At 38.9% G+C, this 27,010-nt stretch overlaps 1 protein-coding gene across 8 annotated transcripts in view; it reads right to left on the bottom strand.

Moving 5' to 3' along the window:
• The window catches only part of LOC122733309 (transcriptional repressor protein YY1-like), a 119,320-nt gene that overhangs the window by 44,706 nt on the left and 47,604 nt on the right, over positions 1 to 27,010 (bottom strand). For all 8 annotated transcript variants that reach the window (XM_043973600.1, XM_043973596.1, XM_043973601.1 and 5 more), the window contains exon 3: positions 19,134 to 19,306. The gene's annotated coding sequence lies outside the window, so the exon portion shown is untranslated. The remainder of the gene's footprint in view (positions 1 to 19,133; positions 19,307 to 27,010) is intronic.

Below are 27,010 nucleotides of genomic sequence, written 5' to 3'. Positions count from 1 at the left end.
CTAAAATGAAACATTTCAGGAAGAAATAACAATAAAAGCCAACAGTACAGACAGATAAATAAAGAGTAAGGTTCTTCAAACTAGGCTTTTAAGCTCATTACCTTTTGATTCTCTCATTCCAAATCTTCTTCCACCTAACTATTTTCATGTGCCAAATCTGTTCTTCTCTCTTTTTGCCTTTTTGGAGAAACTCTACACTGGGGATTCAAGTTTTTTAGTTTGTTAAATGGCTTTTAAAATTGCTGCACTTAGAGCTATTATTTAACACATATTCATTCCTAATTTCTTCTCTTATGGGTTTTGTTTTTCTTCTTAACCATTCTCGTTTCTTTATGTTGTTCCAATGTTTTTCTCTACAAGATTCTATGTTTCGGGCATTGGTTCACTTTCTTTTTCCTTTTAACCTATTAGATATTTTAATAGTCATTCTTTTTCCTAGTCTGGGTACATTCTCTCACTACTTACAATATTTATTCTGATAGTACTTATAATACTAGATAATACAAGTACTTAAAATATGGATTGGGTTAGTGGGTTTAAACTTAGAGGATAGTAATAATGAGGTACACACAGAGAATATGTGTGGCAAATACACCTCACAATTCATCTCGTTTCGGTCCCATAGATATAATGATATGGGCCAATGGGGAACACCTATACCTTCTGGTACAAGCGTAATGGATCTTCTTCCATAACTGCCTCCAACATTCAAACTTGAACTTTTCAGCTGCTGGGTGGCTTGCTTCTTTTATCTGTAACTCATTTAGCTAGTCTTGAGATTTTGCCTGTAATGGTCTCAGTTGTCCTCATTGCATGATCCAGGTCCTGTAATCCTCTCAGGCTCATTAAGGAATTTATCCACCTATCGTTGCAGGTTCGGAGGAAAGCTCCTTAACACCTCTTTTATACCTTGTAGTTACATTCTACCGGGGCAGCTAGGTGGCACAGTGGATAGAGCTCCAGGCCTAGAGTCAGGAAGACCTAAGTTCAAATCTGGCCTCAGACACTGGCTGTGTGACCCCGGACAAGTCACTTAACCCCACTTGCCTCATCTGTAAAATAGAGAAGGAAATTACAAACCACTCCAGTATCTTTGCCAAAAAAAAAAAAAAAAAAAAAAAAAAAACCCAAACCCCAAATGGGGTCACAAAGATTCAGACACGACTGAAATGACTGAACAACAACAACAAAGGTTACATTTGAGGACTTTTGTAACCATACCAACTGAGGTGGAGAAGGGAATTCACTTCCTAATAAATCCCTGCCTTCCTCAGTTCTTTCCCAATGCTGTTCTTCTCTTGAGTCTGTGCTACATTTTTACTCGAAGCTAGGTGGCACAGTGGATAATAGAGCACTGGTCCTGAAGTTGGGAGGATCTGAGTTCAAATCTTATCTCAGACATTTACTAGTTGGTTATATGACCTTGGGCAAGTCACAACCCCAATTGTCTTAAACATTTAGGCCAATCTCTAGTCGTCCTAATATGTATCTTACCACTGGACCCAGATGGCTGTGGAGGAGACAGTGAGGTTGGTGACTATGCACGGCCCTGCCTCGCTTCAGTCCAATTTACTGCAAATCATGACGTCACCTCCCAATGTCATGGTCCTCTTGGAGAGCGAAGGACAAAACAACAAAAACATTTCTACTCTCACTAGGTTTGTTCATTCCTGTGTAGCTGGGTTTTGGCCACAGTCACAGGAGAAATGACCTTCAGGTCTCCTCTTCTCCCCACTCTGAACCAAGACATGAGGAAGTATTCTACATTCATGGTTGCTCTTTCTCTGCACCTTCCATCCCTAGCCTTATCTGTCAGTTCCTCTAACCTTTTTTAGGTCTTCCTGTCAATCTCACTGCCTCCATCCCTGGGTCTATCAGCCACTTCTTTGACTGCTCCCCCCTTTCACCGATGTATGATGGTATTATGGTTTGCTCTTCAGTTGTGTCTGCGTCTTTGTGACCCTACTTGGAGTTTTCTTGGCAGAGATACTGGAGTAGTTTGCCGTTTCTTTCTCCAGCTCATTGTACAGATCAGGAACTGAGGGAAACAGGGTGAAGTGACTTGACCAGGGTCACACAGCTAGGAAGTGTCTGAGGCCCAATTTGAACTCTGGAAGATGAATGCATATTCCTGATTCCAGGCTCTGCTCTATATCCACTGCCCCTTGGTGTTATGGTACTAGAGCAATACAGCTCTACGAAGCTGTCTCACCAACTGGCTGGTTGGTCTAAGAAAACTTTGCCCTAAGAGACTCACCAACCAGAGAAGTGGTTGTTGTTGCACATCATCCCTTCCTTCCCTGCTTCTAGCTATGGTATGTTTCCCTTGCCCCTCCTTCTATCACTGGAATTGTTTTCTGTCCTCCTTTCACATCCATGTGAACATCCATTCCATGGTTTGAACTTAGCTTCTTCCTTCCCTTTCTCTATCCCAGGGGCTGTCTATATGTCTGTCCTTCCCTCCCATCCTTCCTCAATCTGTCTGTCTATCCTTTCTTCACTTTGGTCCTCTTAGCTTACTTTCTCGTTACTGTCTGTTGGTCTCTCCCTCCTTGACCCTCTTTCCTCTCCCACATTTCCTAGTTCTGTCCGTTCTTAGGTTTTTACATCTCTCTCTCTCCCTTTCCCCCGTGGCCTTGGCTTTTTATATCACATCCTCCAACCCTTGATGAAAAATATGATGGCTCGCCTTTCTTCCCTCTCTGCATCTTTCAGTCCTTTCCTTTGTCCCTATTTCAGTCCATTCACAGATCTCTACCACCTTTCATCTATTTCTGGCCCTGGCTGACCTTTCCTGGATATTCATTTCTGTCTGGGTGTCTCTGTAGGTCTTTCCCTCTCTGCAGCTGTCCATCTCTGACTTTTCCACCTTGTGTCTCTGAGGAGTATTCTGTCACTACTGCCCTCCCTGGGTCAATTCATCCCTCCTTCCTTCCCTGAGCCTGTCCATCCATGCCTCCCTCCTTCCCTGGGTCTAATTTTTTCCTTTCTTCTTTTAACCCTCCTTGGATATGTCTGTCAATATGACTTTTTCTCCCTCATATCCCAGGGGTTGTCTGGCTGCTATTAGTCCTTCTTTCTCTATTTGGGTCTGTCCACTTCTTGATCAGTGCCTAGTATGTTCTATCTGTTCCTCTGTTTCTTAGTTGTTCCTCTATTTCCCTATCTATCCCTCTTGATGTACTTCTCTGGAGCTGCATGTCAGTCCTTCCATCTCTCCCGTCTCCTTTCAGTGTGTGCCAATTTATTTATTTCCCTCAGTGTCCCTGGATGTATTCATAGCTCCCTCCCAGACCTCCTGTCTATCCTTCTCTCTGTACTGGTAATTTTGACTGTCTCCCTTCATTTTGTGGCCTGTTTGTCTTTTAGTTGCCCTTCATTTTTTGGACTTGTTTCTTCCATCTCATCTCCCTCCATTTCTACGTCAGTTGTGTATCTATCCCTTTATCCCTTCCTGGGTCCATCTCCCTCATTATCTCCTTGCCTGCTATGCTGGTCCTCAGCAGACTGACCCTCTGCCCCTGGGCTCCAACTATATGCTGTTTCTACTTGGTAAGAACTGTCCGAGCTTGTATTCTATTATCATAGCTATCAAAAGTCCACATAGACACCATGATGAGGAATCAGAAGACCTGGGAAGAAGTAGAGAGACTATAAATTATTAATTCTTCATGAGAAAACTGATATAGTACAAGAGATGGGTCTAGAAATCATGAAATGTTCAGGCTAGAAAGTGGCCTTAAGAGATGGCATGGTCTAATATAGCCATTGGATAGATGGAGCAACTAAGGCCCAGAGAAGGGGAAATGTCTTGCCCAAAGCCATTTAACGGGACAGCAGCTTATTATTCACGGGACGCATCTTCATGTTTTAGATGCATAGTTGCTGCTATCTTACAAAGATCATGACGAATTACTAATTAGTGTGCATTCTTTTAGTCCAAATACTGAGTTCCAGAGAAATCAAATTAGAAACTGACAGGGCAGATTTGGGGACATAAATTATCCTCATTATTCAGGTAGGGTCTATCTTATGGTAAGTGGCTGTTTTGTGGCTTGTGGCTTGTGGCTTCTGACTTGCTTTTTCCAAATTAATTCAATGTTATTAAATACTCCCTATTGCCAGGTACTGTGCTTGGTGCTAAAGATTCATGAACAGAATTGATTCCTGCCCTACTGTTGTTGATACTTGGGAGGGGAGGGGAGGAGGTTACCTGCTATACACAGATAAGTCCAAGACTACTGGACCAGGGAAGAGAATATTAAAAATTGTGGAGATCAGGAAAGGCCCGAGATGGCACCTGAGTTGAGCCTTGACTAAAGTTTTGGCAGAGGGAAGAAGACAGAACTTGACAGCCTATGCAAAGACATAAAGGTAGGAAGTAGAAAGCAGTCTCGGGGGAACAGCAACTGAGGCAGTTTGGCTGGAACACGGTATGTGAAAGTGAGTAATGTGAGGTCAGTCTGGAGCCAAGGTTGGGCAGAGCCTTGAATATCTGGTGCGGTTTTCACTCTGTCCTAGAAGCAATAGGGAGGTACAAGCAAACAAGTGACATGATCACATTTGGGCTAAAGTAGACGCCTTGGACAACTGTGTGGAGAATGGATTGGAGAGAGCAAGAGACTAGAAGCAGAAAGACCAACTAGGAGACTATGGGTATTGTCCAGGTGAGAGACTGACGACTTATATTAGGGAGGTGGTGGTCTGAAGGGAGAGAAGGCGATGGATATGAGAGATATTATGAAGGTAGCATTGAGAAGTTGACTTGGTAACTGTTTGGTTCTTGGGAGTTTCTTGATCATCTCAACTCTCCCAAGTCTTCCTTTCCTGCAGGATCCAATCAGCACCTATCCCCAGGAACAATGAGTCAAATCACTGTGCTTTTGAAGTTCATATCCTACTCATCACTTCAGCACAAATAGACAAAATGGGCTCTGCAATCAGTCTCTTCCTGCCCTACACCTTTATAAGCACTTAGCTCTTAACTGAGTTGTCATCAAAGAATCCTAATAAAAAAGCTTTTTACTGCAGGACTGATTCCTGCATCCAAGTTCTCTTCAGAGGGAAATCAATAGACCCATTTGAAATGGTGAATTTTTTCAATAATGTTACTATTCTTTGAACATCTAAAATCAGGGTTTGAATTGATTTTTTTAAACCCTCTGAGTCATTTCTCCCCCTGCCCCACTTAAGTGGGTAGATCAGTTTTCACTGTCACCAAGTCTGCTTCCTGGGGAAGGGTTAGCCCTAGCATCTTCCTGGGGGAAAAGCGATAGCAGTTGTGTCGATGTGAATGTGTCCACCAGTGATATCCAGCTTCTCAGGAGCAGGACTGTAGTATTTCATTTGCTTGACTTGAGCAGGAGAAACAAATGACCTTCAGTACAATAGGGCCAGGATTACTAGGTCACTGATCTCTGTTGGACAAAAGTTTTCAGAATGTAAATCAAATGTAATTTCCTTCCATTTTCAGTGTACATACTTATATAAAGTGCACTTTGAGAGCCTTAAAGTGCTGTATGAATACCAGCTGTCATCACAATGAAAGAAGCTTTGGACATCCAGCCGCAGATGCTTACTAGGTCTGTGACCCTGGGCAAATTGCTTAACCTCTCTTAGCCTCAGTTTCCTCATCTGTAATACAGAGATAATGGGGGCCAGCTAGGTAGTGCAGTGGATAAAGCACTGGCCCTGGATTCAGGAGGACCTGAGTTCAAATCCAGTCTCAGACACTTGACCCTTACTAGGTGTGTGACCCTGGGCAAGTCACTTAACCCTCATTGCCCCACAAAAAACAAACAAAAACCACAGAGATGATGATAGCACCTACTTCCCTGGGTTGTTATGAAGATAAAAGGAGATAATGTTTGTAAAGCTCTTTGTAAGCCTTAAAGTGTTATATAAATGCTAGTCATTGTTATCACACAGTGATAATATTGTAATACACTACTAATAATCACATGCATTGTAAAGCACACAACATGTAAACATTTTAAAAGGATTAGATGGGGATGATATAATAATACTAGCTCCTGTTGTCAGTAGAGAGCCACTGGAATTTATTCCGTATGGGAGTGACATGGTCAGATCTACATTTTAAGGAAATAACTTTTTTGGCTCTGTGGAAAATGAAGGAGACAGATGTGAGAAATGCTATGGAGATAGAAATGAGAAGCTTGGACAACTGATTAGATGTTCAAGGTGAGGAAGAATGAGAAGTCATAGCTAAGACCAAGATTGTGAACCCAGGTGACAGGAAGGATGATGATGAAATCCTTGACAATAAATAAAGAAATTTGGAAAGAGGATGAAGCTAGGGATAATGTAATGAAATCTGCAGTACACAACCCATCCATGCCTTGTCATTTTGTCTAATTTTTTCTACCCCAAGCAAAAGAAGGGGGTGGGGAAGGCTGGCCTATGGCTTACTGGTCATACCCTAGAACACAGACTCCAAACTCTGAGAGGCACCTGCTACATCTTTGAGGTCACTGGGGGCAGGTATTCTGGAGGAGGGGGCTATATTTTCTCAATGATACCAATGCAGCAGCTACTGCTACTACTACTGATGCTGCTGCTGCTGCAGGTGCACAGAGGGAAAGAACCTCTGGACTTAGGAGGAGTGAGGTTGGGAACAGATATAGCTGAGGAAGGGAGGACACGCCACATGATTGGCTAGCATGAGAGAACCTGATGGGACCCATATTCCTACCTTCTGATTGGTTGAGTATGTAGTACCCTCTCTCTCTATCTTCTTGGAGTCAGGCCACAACCCTCACTGGACCAGTGTTTCCAAAATTCCTGATCAATTTTCTTGTATGTTTGTCTGAAATATGGTATTTACTCCTTGAATTTCATTGTTTTACTGGAAGACCTATAATTTTAAGATGATTTTTCCTTGTTCTATCTTTAGGGTCAATTACCTGGCCTCATAGAAGTCTAAGATGTTTTAAAATGTATTGTTTGATTTTGTTCTCACGATATTTTTTCCATCTCTGCTTTTTTTGTTTTTCAAATCTGCCTTCCTCTTTTATATAATGTACTTTTTAGGAGACAATTTCTATCATTTTCCATATTTGTCTAGAACTAAGTTTTCCCATCATCATGTCCTAATTTGTACATGTACATTCAATAAGATAGGATAACCACAGAGGGTATCTGTTGGAGTGCAAAGAGTAGATATTAATAACTTTGTGATAACAGATGAATAATATAGTTACTGAAATGTTTTAGTCCTATGTATTTTTAGACCAACTAGTACAATTAACCTTAATGTGAACATAATTTAAAATAGTTTGAAGTAAAACTTAATCATGGTCTCACAACACAAAATCATAAGCATATATTGTACATAGTAGTGAAAACAAATAATCATTTTCAAGGTTTTCAATAAGAAAATGCCAACTCCGTGGCATTCTTATTCAAAGATGAATTTTGTTTTAGCTAAATGTTCTCATTAAACACTGACCTTGTAATCACAAGATTAACTTGGATTTAATGTGGAAATGTCAAGCTTCATAGTTTGATACTATTTCCTTACTGTTCCAGGGATTTGATCTCAAAATGGGGTTAAAAGAAAATTCCTTTTAAAAGTTGGCTTTTTTATTGATATCTTCTGTTTTAACATCATCTAGATGTTACTGTACTGCTCCTCTTCCCCCTTCCCAGAGAGCCCGCATTTATGACATTTTTAATGTAAGAAAAAAGAAAGAGGAAGATAAAAAATATTCAGTTAAATTGATCAATACATAAATCTGACATTATATTCAATATTTTACATACAGCCTCTCCCCTCCCCCACCCTCAACTCTGCCAAGGACTTGTGGAAAGGTGTTTGCTCATATCTCTTCTTTGGGGCCAAGATTTTTCTTTGTAAATTTGGAAAATTAATTTTTATGGTTTGGTGATTGTTCTTTCCATTTACTCATTTTAGTCACTGTGTGTACTATTTCTGCATTCTAATTACTTCACTTTGCATCAGTTCAGTAAGTCCTTCCATGCTTCTCTGTAATATTTGTTATTTCTTATAACTTAGTAGTATTCCATTAAATTCATGTATCACAATGTGTTCATCTATTTCCCAACTGATAGGTATCTACCTTTTTTCCAGTTCTTTGCTACCAGAAAAAGTGCTGTTGTGAATATTTTTTATATAGAGAACCCTTCTTTTTGTCAATGACCTGTGTGGAGTGCTTTCCTAGTAGTGAAATCTGCAGGTAAAAGAGTATGAGTAAAAGAGTAGTACAGCCACATTGTTTCTACAATTCCAAATTACATTCCCAAATTGTACTAATTCAGAGTTCTCTGAACAATGCATAGGTGTGCCTGTCTTCCCCATCTTTTGTCATGTTTATCAGTTTATTGAGTGTGATATAAAACCAAAGGGTTGCTTTGATTTGTATTTGTCTTATTAGAAATTTGTAACATTCTTTAATATGATTGCTAATAGTTGCTGATGCTTTTAAGAACTTTTTTTGTATTCTTTGACCACATATCCATTGGGGAATGACTTTTTGCCTCACATAGTACTGTTAGTTGTAATATAATAATAGCGAATATTTATGTAGTACTTGAAGGCTGCAAAGGTCTTTACAAATATTCTCATTTGATCCCTCAACAACCTAGGTATTGGCTTCATTTTACAGAAAAGGAAGCTGAAGGAGGCAGAGGTGAAGGGACTTGACCAGGATCACACAGCTAGTGGGCATTTGAGGCAGAATTTGAACTTGAGTCTTTCTGACTCCAGGTCCAGCACTCTAGCCACTGTGCTGCTGCCCACCTGATAGCTAGTTTTATATATCTTGGATAGCAAACCCTTATGTAAAAAAATTTGATACAAAGCTTTCCCTCCTAGTCATCTGTTTCATTGACTTGTTTTTGCAAGAGCTTTTAAATTTTTTTAAAAATCACAGTTATCTACTGTATCTTTTGTAATTGCCTCCATTGCTTGTCTGATTAAGAATTCACCTCCCACCCACCTATCCTTGGGAAAAGTTGTGGAATATAACGTAAGATGTTGGCCTAAACATCTTAGCAAATAGGAAATTATTTTCTAAGTAATTTATTTTGGAGGTTTATCAAACATTGTTACTGAGTTCCATTATTTATGATTCTCCCTCATCTAGTCTCATCCATTGATTGACTTTCCCATTTCTTAATGAAATGGTTTCAATGGTTGCTGCTATATCATATATCTCAGGTCTGCAAATGCTTTTCTCCCCTCATTCCTACCTCATTCTATCATTTCCCTAGATACTGTAGATAATGTTGTTCTTCCAAATGAATTGTTACTATTTTTTTCTATCTATGTAAAGTATCCTTTGATACAGAGCAGCTAGGTGGTACAATGGATAATGTTGAGCCTGGAGTCAGGAAAACTCTTCCTGAGTTCAAATCCGGCCTCAGACACTTAAGAGCTATGTCACCCTGGGCAAGTCATTTAACCTTGTTTGCCTCAGTTTCCTAGTCTGTAAAATGAGCTGGAGAAGGAAATAGCAAACTACTCCAATATCTTTGCCAAGAAAACCCCAAATGGGGTCACAAAGAGTTGGACTAAAACAACTGAACAACAACAATCCTTTGATATTTAAGTTCTTTGTTTCTTTAAGGAGCATCTTGCAATCTTATCTATGTAAGCATTCAGCATTCTTTGGAAAGCCAACTCCCAAATGTGTTATTTTACACTTACTTTGATTAGGATTTCCCTTTCTCTTATTTTCTCTTAGATTTGTTTATTATGTAGACATTTTTACATTTTTATGGGTTTGTTTTATAGCCTAAAAATGTTGAAGCTATTGTCTCGATTAGTTTCATTGTTGAGTAAGCAGAAGTTTCTAAGTCATGTCACCACAGATAGAAATGGTTTTGTCTCCTCCTTGCCTATCCTTAAACTTTTTTTATTTCTTTCTCTTGTCTTACTGCTATTTCTATAATTTCTACAAATATACTAAATAATAGTGGAAGAAATAGGCATTCATGTGTTTTCACTGTATTTGCTGGGAAAACTTCTAGTGTATCCCTATTGCGCACGATGCTTTAATTTGTTTTTAGATAGATACTTATATGATATTAAAAATATACTTGGTGGAGCTTTTAGCATGAATGAGTGTTATCTCTTTGTTTTTAAATATTTATATAAGAATTTATTATTTCTTCCTCCCCTTGCCCTCCACCAATAGAATAATTACAACAGAACACAAAATATAAAAGCCTCATAACACATATGCATAGTCCAGAAAAACAAATCACCACATTGGCCATGTATAAAAACATAGGCCTCCTTCTGTATCTTAAGTCAATCATCTATCTAGAAAGAGGTAGGTGGCATGATTCATCTTCATTCCTTTGGATTCATGGTTTCTTATTGAATTAATCAGAGTTCTAAAATATTTTAAAATTCTTTTTCTCTATAATTTTGTTGTCACTGTATAAACTGTTTTAGTTTTGCTCATTTAATTATGCATCATTTTTATAGAGATCTTCCAGGATCCTCTGAAGCTGTCCATTTCGTTTTGTCTTATGGCACAATATTATTCCATTAGCTTCATATCCCACAATTTGTTCAGCCATTTCTCAGTAGGTTCCTTCATACAGCTTCCTTCATTTCCAGTTTGGGGCTAATATTCCAAGAGTTGCTACAAATAATTTTATACTTATAGGTCCTTTTCCTCTGTGATCCCTTGGGGGGTAAAAGTCTAGTGGTAGTATTCAAATACATAGTTAAATAACTTTTGGGGCAGAGTTCCAAATAACTTTTCATAATGATTGGACCAATTGACAGCTCCACCAAGAGTGGACAAATGTGCCTGTTTTCCCACAGCCACTCCAGCCTTTGTCATTTTTTTCTTTTGTTATCTTTGCCAATATTATGAGTATAAGTTGGAACAGCAGAGTTGCTTTTATTTGCCTTTATGTACTTATTAGTGATTGGGAGCAGTCTTTCATATCGTTACTAATAGCTCAGATTTCTTCCTCTGAAAACTGCCTTTGACCATTTATCAAGAGAGGCATGGCTTTTGAATTAATGTCTTATCAATTTCAGTCCTTTCCTTATATATCTTGCATATGAAACCTTTATCAAAGAATATTACCACAAAAATTTTACATAGTTACTTGCTTCCCATATAATTTCAACTGCATTAGATTTGTTTGTACAAAAACTTTTAGGTTTTATGTAGTTAAAATTATCTTCTGTCATCCTTTCTACTACTTGTTTAGTCATGAACTCTTTTCCTATCCATAGATCAGAAAAGTAAGTCCTTCGTTGCTCCCCTACTTTGTTCATGATGTCACATTTCATTTCTGAATCATGTATACATTTAGAATTTATCTTGGTGAATGGTGTCAGATATTGGTCTATGCCCAAACTACTTTCAGGTTTTCTGGAAAGATTCTGTCATGTAACAAGTCCTTACCCCCGTAACTGGTATCTTTCCATTCACTGAACACTATACCACTGTGTTCATTTGCTTCTCCAAGTTGCCTATCTTATCTGTTCCATTAGGTTGTAAGCTCCTTGAGGACAGGGACTGTCTTTTGCCTCTTCACTTTTTCTATCCCCAGTGCTTAATACAGTGCCTGACACATAATAGATGCTTAATAAACGTTTATTGATTGATCTCTCTTTTTTAACCAGTACTAAAATGTTTTCATGATAATTGCTTTATAGTATAGTTTTGGTTCTGGTACTGATAGACCCCCTTCCTTCCCACTTTTTTTCCCATTGTTACTCTTAAGAATCTTTACCTTTCATTTTTCCAGGTGAATTTCAGGATTATTTTTCTATTTCTATAAAATATTCCTTTGGGTAGTTTTATTCATATGTCACTGAGTAAGTAAATTAATTTCAGTAGTAAATTTCAACAATTAATTTGACCTACCCACAAACAACATTTCTCCAATTATTTAGGTTTCTTTTCATTTCTGCAAAATGTTTTCTTTTGGACTCACATTGTTCTTGAGTATATCTTGGTAGAAATACTCCCAAGTAGTTTTTATTTTCTGTAGTTATTTTGAATGGAATTTCTCTTCCTAACTCTTCTGCTGGATTTTGTTGGTACTATACCAAGAATTCTGATGATTTAAGTATATTTATTTTTATATGGTGTAACTCTGCTGAATTTATCAGCTATTTAAGCTTTTTTGGTTATCTCTTTAGGGTTTTGTACGTAAATCATCATATCACCTATAAAAGTTGCTAATTTTGTTTATCCTTTGCCTGTGCTTATTCCTTTGATTTCTCTTTCTTGTCTTATTGCTAAGCAAGCATTTGTAGGACTAAATTAAATAGCAGCGATGAGAATAGGCATGCTTTCTTTAGCTTTGATCTTACTGAAAAGGCCTGTAACTTTCTCAGGATTTCTCCTTTGTGTTTTATTTGGGGTTTTAATTTGATAAATATTTTTAGTTCCATGTCTACTTTATTGACAAAAGTAATATATAAACGTTCTTTATATATTGCTTTAGGTGCGCTTTTGGTAAATTATCTCATCGTAATTTTCTTTGATTTTTCTTTGACCTGGGAATTCTTTAGGATTAATTTATTTAGTCTCTATTTAGTTTTTAATGCATTTTTTAAAGCCTCCTATTGGATATATTTTTATTGCGTTGAAGTAAGTAAAGAATTAGTATATCTGCTTTTCTGAACTTTTTGTTCATGGTCAGGTTCTGTAAAGCTGCCATGCATAGATGAGAATTACATAAATTCCTTTCTATTTCTATTCAGTAATCTCTGGAGATGTCATCTCTATTTTCCTAAAGTTCTTTTTGGGTACTTCTTATCTTTTTGTTATGTTTGTTTAGATCTGAAATATGTATGCTGAAGTTCCCCATATAATGAGTTTGTCTAATTCTTCCTGTAATTTGATTGTTTTCCTTTAAATACTTAGATGCTATGCTGTTCAATGCATATGTGTATATTTGTATTAAGTTTTATTGTTGCTTCATTACATTATGCTTAAAGGCATCCCAGATAATCTCCCTGTTTATCTCTTTTGTCTGAAATAATTTTTTGGTTAATTATAGTTTTCACATGATACTTTAAAAAGTTTGTGAAATATTTTACATATGATCGAATTTGATTCTCACAGCATCTTTGTGATGAAAGTGCTACAATTTGTTCCATTTTATAAGATGAACAAACTGAGACTAAAATGTTAGAAACTGCAACCCTAGCCAAGTTACTTAAGTGACTTAATAAGTATTTGAGCTGGGGTTTTCTTGATTCTCAGTTCACTACACCACCTAGCTTACCTGAAGCATAATATGATTCTCTTTTAGTTCCTTATTTAAACTCTATCAATCTTTGTGTTTCTTGTTTTAAAAAAAGTTTGATTCTACTTCCTTTTTCCATTTTGTGTGTAAGGTCATACCGCTTAACATTCATGCTTAAAATTGTTAATTATAGATTTCCCTCCATCTTGTCTTCTTGTACTTTTCCCTCTTATATCTACCTCCTCCCTTACAAAGAAGGATATGGGGAGAGGAATTATTTGACTGAAATCTGTAATCTATAATTGAAGCATTCTGTTATTTCCCTGTCCCTGATCACAACTGTTTACTCTTTTCCCCTTTTAATCCTCCCTTCAGGTTCCCTTCTCCTTATTTCCCACTTGAGATGAATTTATTTCTACAGTATGGTCTTGGTGGGTCTGTGTTGAACCTTTGTTCAGGCCAGAGGGTAGCGTGAATGATGTGGTTGTATATTCATATGTGATGTACTAATCTCCCTCCTCTCCATTATAGGCACTTTGGTCAGGTAAGGTAGTCAAATGGTTTTCTCTCTGACATTTTTAGGTTGGTTTCTTTATGCTATACCTTATGTCTTCAGGGTTTAATTTTTTTGGTTTTTGGTATTCTTTGTTTTCTCATGGAGTCAGTATTTTTTCTTTACCCATTTTTTTAGATTTGAGGGAATTTAAGATGATTAAACATTAAGAATTTCGCATTCTTCTTCCCCCCACAATCCCTCTGTTGTTTCCTTGAGCATTTTATTTTCCATCTCTTGTTTCACTTTTTTCCAGTTTCTCTTGTCATTAGTCTAAACAGGGAATGCTTTTTTTTTTCTGAGACTCTACTCGTGGTGTTACTTTCTTGTTCTGTGGTTACTCCTTGGTATAGTCAGTTTAAAATAATTCTTCATTTTTTCTGATGATTTCTCTTGTTTATTTATATCTCTAGCCTCAATTTCTTGATTGAAAATTTGTGTTTGGGGAAGGCCGCTTTCCCTACCTAAGCTCCACATTCTGTAGAAATTATTTGGCTTTGTATTTCTACTGACTAGTGCTCAGGGAGACCCTGTTCTGACCTTGGCAAGGCCTGCGGGCCTCCTAAGTGATATTTTAAAGAAACCTGACTGGGATTTTTGTCTTCTTCCCCTCCTTGTTCCCCATTGTAAGGTAACCTGACATTCTTTCATAGTTGTACTCAAGATAGTACCTGAACAAGCTATCTGCCCTCTTATTGGTGACTCCAAGGTTAATGAATGTATGCTAAGGCCAGCCCTATTTACCCATATGTGTCTCTCTCTCTATTCCCAAACCTTCAAGTCCTCATTGTGATGTCAAAAGCCAGATTATCTGGCACCTTGCTAATTTAATTGTGTGGTCAGACCAGCCATGCTTTATCTTTCAGTAACCCCCACTTAGCTAAGTTACATGATAGGCCTTCCTTTCTTAGGGATGTGGTAGTAGCACCCCCCCACCACCACCTAAGCCATCTATTTAGACAACATTTGCTCAGAAGCACTGAGGATAAGAATAGAAAAGTGAGACAGTCTCTGCTCTCAAGCAGCTCCCATTTTAATGGGGGAGATCCCATAGTCTTTAGGGCCTGCAGAAGTAAAGCAGATGCTAATGCCTTGACTTTAATGTCATCTCTAGTGATAAGCTCACATCCATTTCTGAGGTTAATACATTGGACAGCAACAAAGACTTTGGGGGCAAGAACTTTCTTTGCTGAGGCTGTAGGCCCTGCAGGAGCCAGGCTGTATCTCCACAGGGGTTCCTTCCCAAGATGATGGCTGGGGGCACCAGACTGGAAGCATTACTCTTGGGCTAAGAGTTCTGGGCTCTCTCCATTAGTGTCTGCGGGAAGATGGTGGTGGTTGGACTTGCCCAGCACCTGCTGCAATAACTGGCATCACTCCTAGGGCTCCTGTCCTTATCTGCATGTTGGTGGGAGGTGGTCAGCAGTTGTTGGTAGTAGTGATGAAGTAGGTGGGCTCTTTCTCCACCATGATTTCTCCCCTCAATGATGACTGTGGGGGCTAGGCTAGAAGCAGGTCTGATAGTTTGGGGGGGCACTGCTATTCCCAAGGCGCTTGGGTTCAGGGTCCTGGGCTGTCTCCATCAGGATTCAAGGGGAGAGTGTGATCAAGGTGGTTTGACTTGCTTCTCCTTCCCTTGAATAGAGGAAAAACAACTGAGGATAGGATGACTTGGTAGTAATTTATTCCCCCCAGTCTCTCCATCTGAGGGTAGCTCGAAATTGTTCTCTGTATATATTTCCATCTCTCTTGACAAAGCACTACATTACTCTTTCTAGAGCTGTCTCTATACCACTCTCTCTCTCTCTCTCTCTCTCTCTCTCTCTCTCTCTCTCTCTCTCTCTCTCTCTCTCTCTCTCTCTCTCTCTGTTACTCTCTCATTGTTTGGGATTATTTGGCTGCTGTGACCCAGATCACGGTCCAACATGCCATTGGTGTATGTATTTCCCCCCTTCTCCCTCACCCTGGGAATGTCACAAAGCAATTCTGTAAAGATGTTTTCAATTCCATGTTTCCCCAGATAGAAGGGAAGCTTCCTAAGGCAAGAAATTCTTTTATTTCTATTGTAGTATCCTTATTGCCTAGAATCCTGCCTGATAAACAGTTGGCACTTAATAAATGTTGACTGATGGACAAAGCTCCTGTGTAGGATTAGATCCCTGGAGGTCACATAATTGACTTAGAAAACCAGGCCTGATTTATGTTGTCTTTATCGCATTTTCACTCATTTTGTAAAACGTTTCCAAATTGCATTTTAATCTGGTTCTCATTGTGCCTGCCTAACGTGGTCTGCTGAGAGTTTGACCCCTCTGCCTTAAGGGATGCAGAAATCTCAATTGTGAGCCCTTCTTTGGCAGGTGTTTGTTCCACTTGGCCGCGGCAGGTTAGGAATGAATAGATTTCTTTGACATGTAGATGCTTATAGCTTCATCTGTGGCAACAGATTTATGTTTGTTCCCCCCTCCCCACAAACAGCAGCTTTTGCAAGAAGCTCAACTAGGCACCTTCCTCCCCTGTAACTCTGAGATACTGCTGGCTTCTCCCTAGGCGGTTCTCAGGCTTGAACGCGTTGGACTCTCCATCCCCTTGATTTGCTAGCTCTTTCCCAAGCTTACTGGATCTATACCATTTTGAGCCCAATGGTGAGAAATGTTCACTATACTCCCCCTTCCCTATCTATGTGATAGCACTGAATCTGTGGCAAGGCTAGATTCTGAATGGGGAATTGGCTAAGTGGCAACAGGAGTTCTTTCTTTTCAGGCTCCAACAAAGCTTGCCCTCCACAGCCATAGGAGGGCATGGCCCTTAAAGATCCATTCCTAAAAAGAGAAGAATGTTTTGGGACTCATGCGGCTAGGCTTCGGGAAGCTGTTGTCCAAGTAAGGGTAATAAATAAGTCAGTCTAAAGTTTGAGATCTTTGAGATCTCTAGGACACCCTGTCTCCAAGCCTTATGTTCTGTAGGACTGCAAGCCAAGGTCTTAGGGACTCAGAGAGTGTGTCTGCCTGAAGATTTCTGGAACTATAAGGCTAAGCAGCACCTCTAACCCTAACATCACAATCCAAGATACATTTAGATACATAACTTCTAAATAGTGTATTTGTATGTATTTTGTTTAAATTTTCCCCATTACGTTTTCCTTTGGGCTGTAGTGTTAGACCCCTCTGACCTAGAGAAGAGGCTAGGTCTCCCAGTGTTCTGGTTTGATGTTTTCTTTTTCTTTTTTTTTGGTGAGGCAATTGGGGTTAAGTGACTTGCCCAGGGTCACACAGCTAGTAAGTGTTAAGTGTCCCAGGCTGGATTTGAACTCAGGTCCTCCTGAATCCAGGGCCAGTGCTCTAGCCACTACACCACCTAGCTGCCCCCTGATTTGCTGTTTTCTAAGTCTTGAGATCAAGCTTTTAATTGAGGGTCCTCCATGTGTACACTTATAATCTGAGGACCAGCAAGACCTAGATTTTGAGTCTTAGATACTTAAGGAGAGCTCAGGATTAGGTCTCCACGACTCGAGGCTCCAAAGCCTTAAGACCATTATTTTGGAAATCTAATTAGCAGACCCAAGAGACTGAGGAATGGAAGTCAAGGGACTTCAATTCTGAAGCCTTGACAGCTAAGAATCATTTACATCTAAATCTCCATTTCAGAGACCCTAAGACCCAGGCTTTGCCGCATAACCCTACCTTTTGATGGAGGTTTTATTGAAGAGTTGTTTTGCCCCAAACTGTATCTGCTTCTGATATTCCTCACAAGCCAGCAACGGATCTTGAGAGAGAGAGAGAGAGTCCCACTTCAAAGCAATGCTTGTGGAGACTCGAGCTTTGAGATTACTGTTGGATACATGCACATGAGCTGCTGGTAAGATGAGATGTTATAGGGGCCAGTTTCTCATAACTGAAGTTACATTTAATCACTTGGGGAGATGGTCTACATACTATTCAAAGAATGGCTGTGGAAGAAGGAGGCTCCCTTTATCTTCTAATACAGAATGTGGTATACAGGAAGTCCAGTCAAGCTTCTTGCACAAGTTTCACAGGAATAAAAAGGTAACCAATACCCTAAATTATAGTTCTGCAAACTGAGACTATAAGTTGGTACATTTTCAAGAAAACGTATCTTTGATTATATAAGCAAAAAAATCCCCACAGCCCCTATTTAATAGTTTTCTAACACATAACAGGGGAATCTTCCCCAAAGGCTTTGCAGTAATAATTAGTATTACTATATAATTCTTCTTTTTTATCAAAGGAACCAGTCCATCAACAAGCATTATTAAGTGTTTCTCTTGTTTCACCCTTTTGCCAGGCACTCAGGATACAAAAACCAAACAGGCCTTTGACTTTGAGGACGGGAGAGAGGCATGAGAGCCGGAGCACCTCTAATCCTGAGCTGGATCTCAGCAGTCACTGAATTCCCGGGCCAACCAGAACAGTGGGAGAGTGGAAGGTCCATACAGATAAGTACATGTGTTTCATATGTGATAGATGCATAATTTTAAGAGTGGAACAAACAAGAGTAGAGAAAGCTACATGGAAATAGAGAAATACAAGAATTGGATACATGGAGACAGCTCTGAAAAGAGGAGAGTCAGAAGAGAGGGACAAAGAACTAGAGTTCGAGTCACAGATAGCTAGAGACTGAAAGACCTAGATCCATGGGGGACTTACCCAACCAAATTAGGGGACTAAATCCCAAGAGTCAGGTGCAGACCTACAGACTTAAGGAACTAAATTGCTGGAGTTAGTAACATAGAAACCAAACAATTCTAAGTGCAACCTTATATACCTAGAGAACAAAATCTATAGACTTGGGACAGATTAAACAGGTACTAAGTGTTAAGGGAGGGCAGTAGGCATGCAGTGGCAGGAAATGGGGGCTAGGAATGGTGTGAAGGCCTTGCTTCATGCAAGGTAAGAGAAGGTTCATCCATCAGAGCCTGGCCTCTCTCAGAGAGAATCCGAGGTTCTGTTAAGGTGGGGTGAGGGTGAGGATGATAGCACAGACAGCCTCCTTTGGAAATGGTGGTCTGCAAGTGAATTAAATTCAAAGCCCTGGGCTCAAAGACTTGGGGACCTAAGCCCCAGAGTTAGAGACCCTAGGACAAAATATATGTAGACCAAGTAAACTAAATCCTAATACTTAGAGCCAGTGAGAGCTAAGGAATCAACCCCCTTACACTTTGAGAGGGGGACCCCATGCATAATTTAGACTCCAAGAGCTGCTGAGGTCCATAACACTCACAATCTGTAATTCTGTGACTCCAGTCTATATCCTAGTCTCTAATCATCTAAAACAGAAGGAAAGACATAATGAGGGGCTACATGGTGGAAGTTACTGGCACAGTGTAAAAAGAGAGGATGAGAGCACTTACCTATGGCAAGAGGAGTTAGTAGAGGCTGTAGCCTTGTTGGGCAGCTCCCCAGATGATAGAGAAAGGCTCCACAAGATGACTGCTGACATTCCTCCCAGATCAGTGGTAAGTCTTGATATCCCATCAACTCCCTTGTTTTCAGTGAGCAAGTGCTAAATCTTCAGCATTTGAGCCTAAGAAAAAAGGAGAAAAACGTTCATTCTTCTTGTCACTTGTCAGCAAATTAATGTTTCCCACTGTGGCCTTGAAGGTTTAGGAATCCTGCTTATTACATGTGCTCGAGCTGGCAGACAGTCGCTTTGTTGTTTTGGGCACCACAATCTTGGCACATTCAGCAACGTTGAGAGGCAGCTGATGTCAAGGGTTAGACAGTCTGCCTAGGGTGGGTACTGTACTGACAACCACCTTAGAAGAAGGGGGAAGAAACACACAGAAAGCTGGGAAAAATAATAACTGTTAAAGGACCAGAAAATATGGAGGAAGCAGTAAAGCCCAGCTCCCCAAGAAAGATCTAGAAAGATTGCCAGACTGAGTAGTGATTGCAAAATCAAAGGAAGAACCAGAATGAGTCATTTTTCCAGCCCAAGAGAACACAGGCAATCCACATTCAAATGCTTATGGCAGGCACTACAGCAGAGCTGCATCACAGATTCTGTTCCTCTGCTTAGGTAAACTGTCTATAGAAGCTCCACACAGGAGTAAATCTGGAGTTGTGTTGCCTACACACAAACAGGGGTCTGGTGCCTGCAAAGTCCATAAGGGCAGAGAGCATCCAATATTCAACCCCAGAAAGCTAAAGTATCCATCTCACCAGCCCAAGTGACCCTTTTGTTCCTTCAAGGAAGAGAGGGACAAAGCCTAAAATCCTTGGAAATTAACGATTTAATGCTATGTGAAATAAGACAGTTAGAAAGACAAAGGAATAAAAAAAATAAAGGAAGGTATCTCATAAAAAAAAAGATCAAGGAGAGAGATCTTAAGTATTCCTAAACCTTCAAGGCCAGATCGTGAAATGATAAGTTGTTGATAAATGAGAACAGGAGTGGATTTTTTTCCTCTCAGGCTCAAATTGCACTCAGCTGAAGATCAGTCTACTAAAGATACAGTGCTACCTTCCCCTTGCAAACATAAGAACTAATGGGACAAATATTCATCGGTGATCTGGAAGGATTATCAGCAGCCTGCTCTATCATATAGATACCTGTTCAGCTGTGCAATTGCAGTGGACTGACCCCAAAAGGAGCATTCTAGCCCAAATCTAGAACTTCAGGCCAAAGGGAAAAAAGGCTTCAAGTACCCAGAAAGAATAAAAACACCAAGGAGCCACTGTCAAAATCACACAAGATCTAGCAACTACCACATCAAGCTCCAGAGAGTGCTGAATACGATATTCTACAAGGCAAAGATCTAGGATAACCACCAAGAAAATCTTACCCCCCAAAACCCCGAGTATGATGGTATAGGTGAGAAATTGGTGACTTCCAAGCATTCCTGATAGAAAGATCAAAACTGCAAATACAAGTTAGGGAAGAAAAGGGACCATATAAGGATGATGTGTTTCCAGTCTAATGTGAAGCAATGATAAATGTGTCCCACATAATTCTGCTGTCAGGGGTCTCAGAGGGAGTGAAGACACAAGCCCTGGAAGTGCTTTTGCTGTTTTGATAACCTTGAAAAGAGGAGAGAGAGATACCCCAGGGTGGAAAGGAAAGGAAAGGTGGGGAAATTTGTCATTTAATCAGAGCATGCAAGTACAAGTCTATACAAAGAGGAAAAGGTAGGCATCACTTGAATCTCACTTACATCTGAATTTGTCAAAGTTGAGTAGGTAGAATATACACAGACATTTTGAAGTGCATTCATCAAGAAGAAAACAGGGAAGGGAGTAGTCACAAAGAAAAGAAATTTAACCCCAGAGGGTAGATTGTGAGGTGCCATTTAGAAGGGAAGAAGGAACTGGAAGCAAATCTACCTTGAATTAATAAAAAAAAACGAGGAGTTAATTTTGGAAAGGAAAACAAAATAGATAAAAGCGTACAAAGTTAGACCAAATAAAGGAGGAATGTTGTCAACAAAGAGAGATGCTGGGAAAATTATTCTCTAACAATTTCTAAGTAAAATGGATGCATACTTACAAAAATATAAAACATCCAGACTTGACAGACTTTAAGCAACCTAATATCAGGAAAAGTTAGACAAACCATAGGACTAGATGGATTTACAAGAAAATTGTATTCAACATTCACTGAACAATTAATTCAAATTATGCACACAGTTTGCAAAAAAAATAGGAAAAGAAGGTTTTCTACCAAATTCTTTCTATTATACAGATCTGTTTTTCACACCTAAATGAGAGAGAAAAATAGAAAAGGAAACTATCCATAAATATCCTACAAAAAGACTAAAGCAAAAAATTTAAACAAAATATTAGCAAAGAGGCTACAGGAACAAATCACAAAGATAATGCACGACCAGGTTGGTTCATACCAGGCCCACTACAAACAAATACCATATAAATAACAAGAACAATAAAAACATAAATTTATATCAACAGATTTAGAAAAGGCCCATATGAAATACAAAACCCAATTCTGGGTTAAAAATAAAACACTAGAAAACAGAGATAAATGGACCTTTCCTTAATGATGATAATTCCTATCAATCTAAAACCAAGGGGAGTATTGTATATAATGGCATTAAACTAAGGACCTTTCCAATTGTTGTTGTTTGTCCTTCATTCTCACAGAGGACCACGACATCAGGGTGATGTCATGACTCGCAGCGAATTGGATTTAAGTGAGGGAGGGCTATGCAAAGTCACTAACCTCACTCTCTCCTCCAGAGCCATCTGGGTCCAGTGGGAAGATATACATCAGGGCTCCTAGAGATGGCCCCAGATGTTTGAGGCAATCAGGGGTAAATGACTTGCCCAGAGTCACGTAGCTAGGAAGTGTCTGAGACCTGATTTGAACTCAGGTCCTCCTGACTCCAGGGTCAGTACATATAAGAACTAGATGAATCCAAGTATAAATCTCTCTTGCAGCAATATTCATTGCTCATAGATACATAATGACAAAACTACTCAAATTCCTTACTCATAGCGAAAGCTCTATAAAACTAGGGGAAAAAGTGAAAAGGAAGGGGCCTAACAGTCATTGATCTCTAACTATACTATGAAGCAGTAATCATCAAAATAAGTCAATACTGGTTTAGAGATAGGCCCCTCAAAAGGTTGAAAGTAAGCAAACATGATAGTAGCCTAGTGTTTGAGAAACCCCAAAACCTTAGAAACTAGGCATATTACTTAGACATAAAGTATGGGTAACATAATAAATTAGAGGAGGAAAGAAGAAATTACCCTACTGTGAGAATCAGGGTGCCATCCCCTGCTGAGAAAGACATTGTGAGAACCAGGGCAGCTCCGCCCTGAGGAGAAAGCATGTGACTTGGTGTCCGGAAGTTACATCTATAGAACCGCCTGTAGTCATGTTGATCAAAACTACCAGCCAATTAGCTTGGAGCTGTGTGTGTGGACGGCCCTTCTTCCTGTTTCACAGAGGAATTTCTGGGAGAAGCCACTGAGGATCTCTTTTTGTCTGGGACTTCGGTGTGGTGGCAGAACTTCACATGTTAGGTAAAGGGAGGTTTTCTCTCTGACTATCCTGCATAGATCTAAGCTAGCGTTTTTCATTCTATAAGAGATCTGTTCTCACCCTCTCTATCTCTTTACTAACTTCTAATACACTTTAATAAATACTTAAAAGCCTAAACTCTTGCTGAATTTATTAGTAATCTTAGCCATTTTCCCCCCAAGATGGGGGGGCAGGTAAGGACCCACATTAGATTTTAAACATCACACTACAAACTATGGATAGGGGAAGAATTCATAACTGAACAAAGCATAATTTCTATGACAAAATTTAAAAGATTTTTCAATAAATAAACCTATGCAGTTAAGACTATAAGGAAAACAGTTATCTGGGGGATAATCATTGCAGCAAATTTCTCTGCTAAAGGTTTATATGTAAGTCAAATAAGAAACAAATGTAAAAGAAGAATAATCATTTCCTGAAGGATAAATGGGCAAAGGAAATGAACAGGCCATTCTCAAGGGAAGAAATCCAACCTATCAACAGCCACATTTTTAAATGCTCCAATTCACTAATAATTAAATAGAAATAAAAACAATTCCAGCAAGGTTACCAGAGGAGGTGCTGTGGGAAAACAGGAATATTAATACCCAATTGCTACAGCTATGAAACGGGCTGGCCATGATAGAAAGCAATTTGGATTTCTACCTTAAAAACAAACTGTGCATATTCTTTACCCAGCAATATCACTACTAGGCCTAGACTCTAAGAAAGGCAAAGAAAGGGACCCATATGTACAAAGAATATTTGTATAACCTCTTTTTTTGTGGCAGCAAACAACTAGAAGTTAAGGGAGTGACTGTCAATCAAGGAATAAATGAACAAATTATGGCATATAAAGGGAATGGAATTCTACAGTGAATGGTTCCAGAGATAACTGGGAAGACTTAAGAACTCCAATCAATTACAACCACCAACCACGTCAGAGGGCCAATGCTCCCCACCTCCTGATTGACTAAAAATGCCGCATAAGACACACATTTTTTGACAAGGTAAATATGGTATTTTTTGCTTTACTGTGTATTTATTCCAAGAATGTTGCCTTTCTTTTATAAATAAAATTTTATTTAAAAAGAAAACTAGCATAACTTACATACCAAAAGTTTGAGTTGAGTGGTTATACTTCAAAGAAAACTATTAACTTAGCATGCAAGAAAACTACAGATTCTCTATTATTTTGAAACCTTACTTCTACTTGGGAAAAAAAATTCTCCCCAAATGTGGACTGCACTTGTAGTTTCATAATACATTAAATGATAGACTCTGATACCTGGGGAACTCTAATGCTTGAGACTTAAGTCCAATCATGGAAAGAAGCCCTGGAGAGATGAAGGGACACATCTCACACAGAGAGAGAGAGAGGGTTAAATATGACATCGATATGCATGCACACATACTGACTTTTATACACACAGACATTTAGGGAGACAAATAGTGATAGAGATGAGAACTATACCATTGAAAGATACAAAAGTATACATAAAGAGAGATCTCTATGAAGCTATTGCTTCATGGAGTTAGGAGGATATAGAGGAAGGTAGATGGAGAGAGAGAAAATTAAGACGAAGGAAAATAAGAGGCATAAGGAGAAAGATAGAGAGTTGGAACCATCTCTCTATCTCTGTCTATTTGTCTTTCTATCTCTATCTCAATCTACCTTTATCTATCTCTATGTGTGTGTGTGTATATATATATATCTTTCTGTCTATCGCTATCACTCTCTGTCTATCTCTATCTCTACCTCTCTCTCCCTCTATCTGTATGTATCTCTATCTCTATCTATACCTCTCTCCATCTCTAAATCTCAAAAATCTGTCTCTATGTCTACCTATATCTATTTATCTATCTCTCCTTCTACCTCTGTATCTATCTCTATCCCTCTCTTAATCTCTCTCTGTCTATGTCTATCTCTAAATCTATCTCACTCTCTGTATATCTCTCCCTCTCTATGTCTATCTCTCTCTATATATATATCTCTATATCCATCTCTCTTTCTCTCTAGCTATTTATCTATGTCTATCCATATCCATCTCTATCCCTCTCTCAGTTCCTTTCTATCTCTATCACTCTAGGTCTCTCTATGTCCCTTTCTATCTCTCTTTAGCTATCTCTGTCTATGTATCTGTCCCTATCTTTCTATCTCTACCTCACTCTCACTATCTCTCTTTATTTCTAACCCTCTCTATATCTTTCTATGTATCTTTCTAGTGTAAGGGGCTAAAATTTTAGCTAAACTATCTAAAATCTCTAATGAGTGGTCGCCAATAAATCATAAGCTTTAGCAAGAGTTAGACTTTTAAGCATTTATTAAGGAGAATAGGAATTTGGTCAAGAGAGAGAGAAAGGCCTAGAATCATCTATCTATTAAAGAGAGAGCGCATTTCTAGCTTCCTTCTCCACCAGAGTCCTCAGGAAAGAGAGCGAGTCAGAGCGCCAGCCTCCCCTTCTTTCTCCCACAAGGTAACATCACTTCCTGACACGTAAGAAAAACCGCATGGTCTTGCCCTCAGAGGCCCTCTCCTCATATTGGAGCGTTCCTACAGTAAGTCTCCAGCAGGTGGCATCATTCCAATCGTTACACTAGGTATCTCTGTGTCTCTCTACCTATCCCTCCCTATGTATCTCTATGTCTAACTCTCTCTAGCTCTCTATCTCTCCATATATCTCCATCACTCTCTCTATGTCTATCTCTGTCCATCTATCTCTATTTCTCTATCTCTCTCCGTATCTCTCTACCTACCTCTCTGTCTATATATTTCTATCTGCCTATATATATATCCCTCTTTTTCTCTAGCTATCTCTATATCTCTCTCTAAGTCTATATCTTTCTATCTATCCATCTTTCTGTTTCTCTCTCATCTCTATCTCTATATATCTCAATCTATCCCTCCAGCTCTCTATGTATCTTTCCAGCTATCTCTCTCTCTCTCTCTAGGTATCCCTATCTATCTGTGTCTATGTCTATCTATCCCTCTTTCTGTCTGTTTCTATCTCTCTCTAGCTATTTCTCTTTCTATCTCTATCTACATCTCTTTCTATATATATATATATATATATATATATATATATATATATAAAATCTCACTATCTCTCCGTCTATCTCCATCTAGTTATCTCTTTCCAGGTCTATGTCTAGCTATCTCTATCTATGCCTGTCTATCTATCTATATCTCTTGTTCTGTAGCTATCTCTATCTTGGTCTATCTCTCTCTAGTTATCTCTATCTATCTATCCCTATGTAGTTATCTCTTTCTATGTCTCTCTCTCTTTAGCTATCTCTCACTATCTCTATTTCTCTATGTATCTTTCTAGCTATCTCTCTCCCTCCCTCTCTGTCTACCTCTCACTATCTATCTCTATTTCTCTATGTATCTTTCTAGCTATCTCTATATCTCTCTCACTACGTATCCCTATCTATCTCTGTGTCTATGTCCATCTATCCTTCTTTCTGTCTGTTTCTATCTCTATTTCTCTCTAGGTATCTCTATGTCTAACTCTCTCTCTCTCTCTCTCTCTCTCTCTCTCTCTCTCTATATATATATATATATATATATATATATATATATATATATATATCTTTTTCTCTAGCTATCTCCACTTATATCTCTCTCTACGTCTATCTCTCACTACGTATCCCTATCTATCCCTCTTTCTGTTTCTATCTCTCTTTTTCTCTAGCTATCTCTAACTCTCTCTCTATCTCTCTATATATATCACTCTATCTCTCTCTATGTCTAACTCTCTATCTCTATCCATATATATATATATATATATATATCACTATCTATCTCTATTTCTCTATGTATCTTTGTAGCTATCTCTCTCCCTCCCCCTCTATCTTTCTATCTGTCTCTGTCTATCTCTTTCTAGGTATCTCTATGTCTAGCTATCTCTGCCTATCTCTAGTTATATCTCTCTACCTATGTCTATTTCTCTCTGTCTCTCTCTCTTTATCTTTCTCTCTCTATATATATTTCTCTATCTCTCTCTCTATCCCTCTTTTTAGCTATCTCTGTCTATAGCTATCTCTCTCCCTTTCTATCTATATCTCTTGTTCTCTAGCTATCTCTCTCTCTCTCTCTATATATATATATATCTCTAACTATCTCTATCTATGTCTCTGTCTCTCTCTGTCTATAGCTCTATCCCTATATCTATTTCTCTATGTATCTTTGTAGCTATCTCTCTATATCTCTGTCTCTATCTTTCTCCATCTCTCTATATATC

Source organism: Dromiciops gliroides, chromosome X, assembly GCF_019393635.1.
Source record: "Dromiciops gliroides isolate mDroGli1 chromosome X, mDroGli1.pri, whole genome shotgun sequence".
Classification (NCBI taxonomy): domain Eukaryota; kingdom Metazoa; phylum Chordata; class Mammalia; order Microbiotheria; family Microbiotheriidae; genus Dromiciops; species Dromiciops gliroides.
The sequence above is the reverse complement of the archived record's forward strand: the minus strand, read 5'-3'. Positions and strand labels throughout refer to the sequence as shown.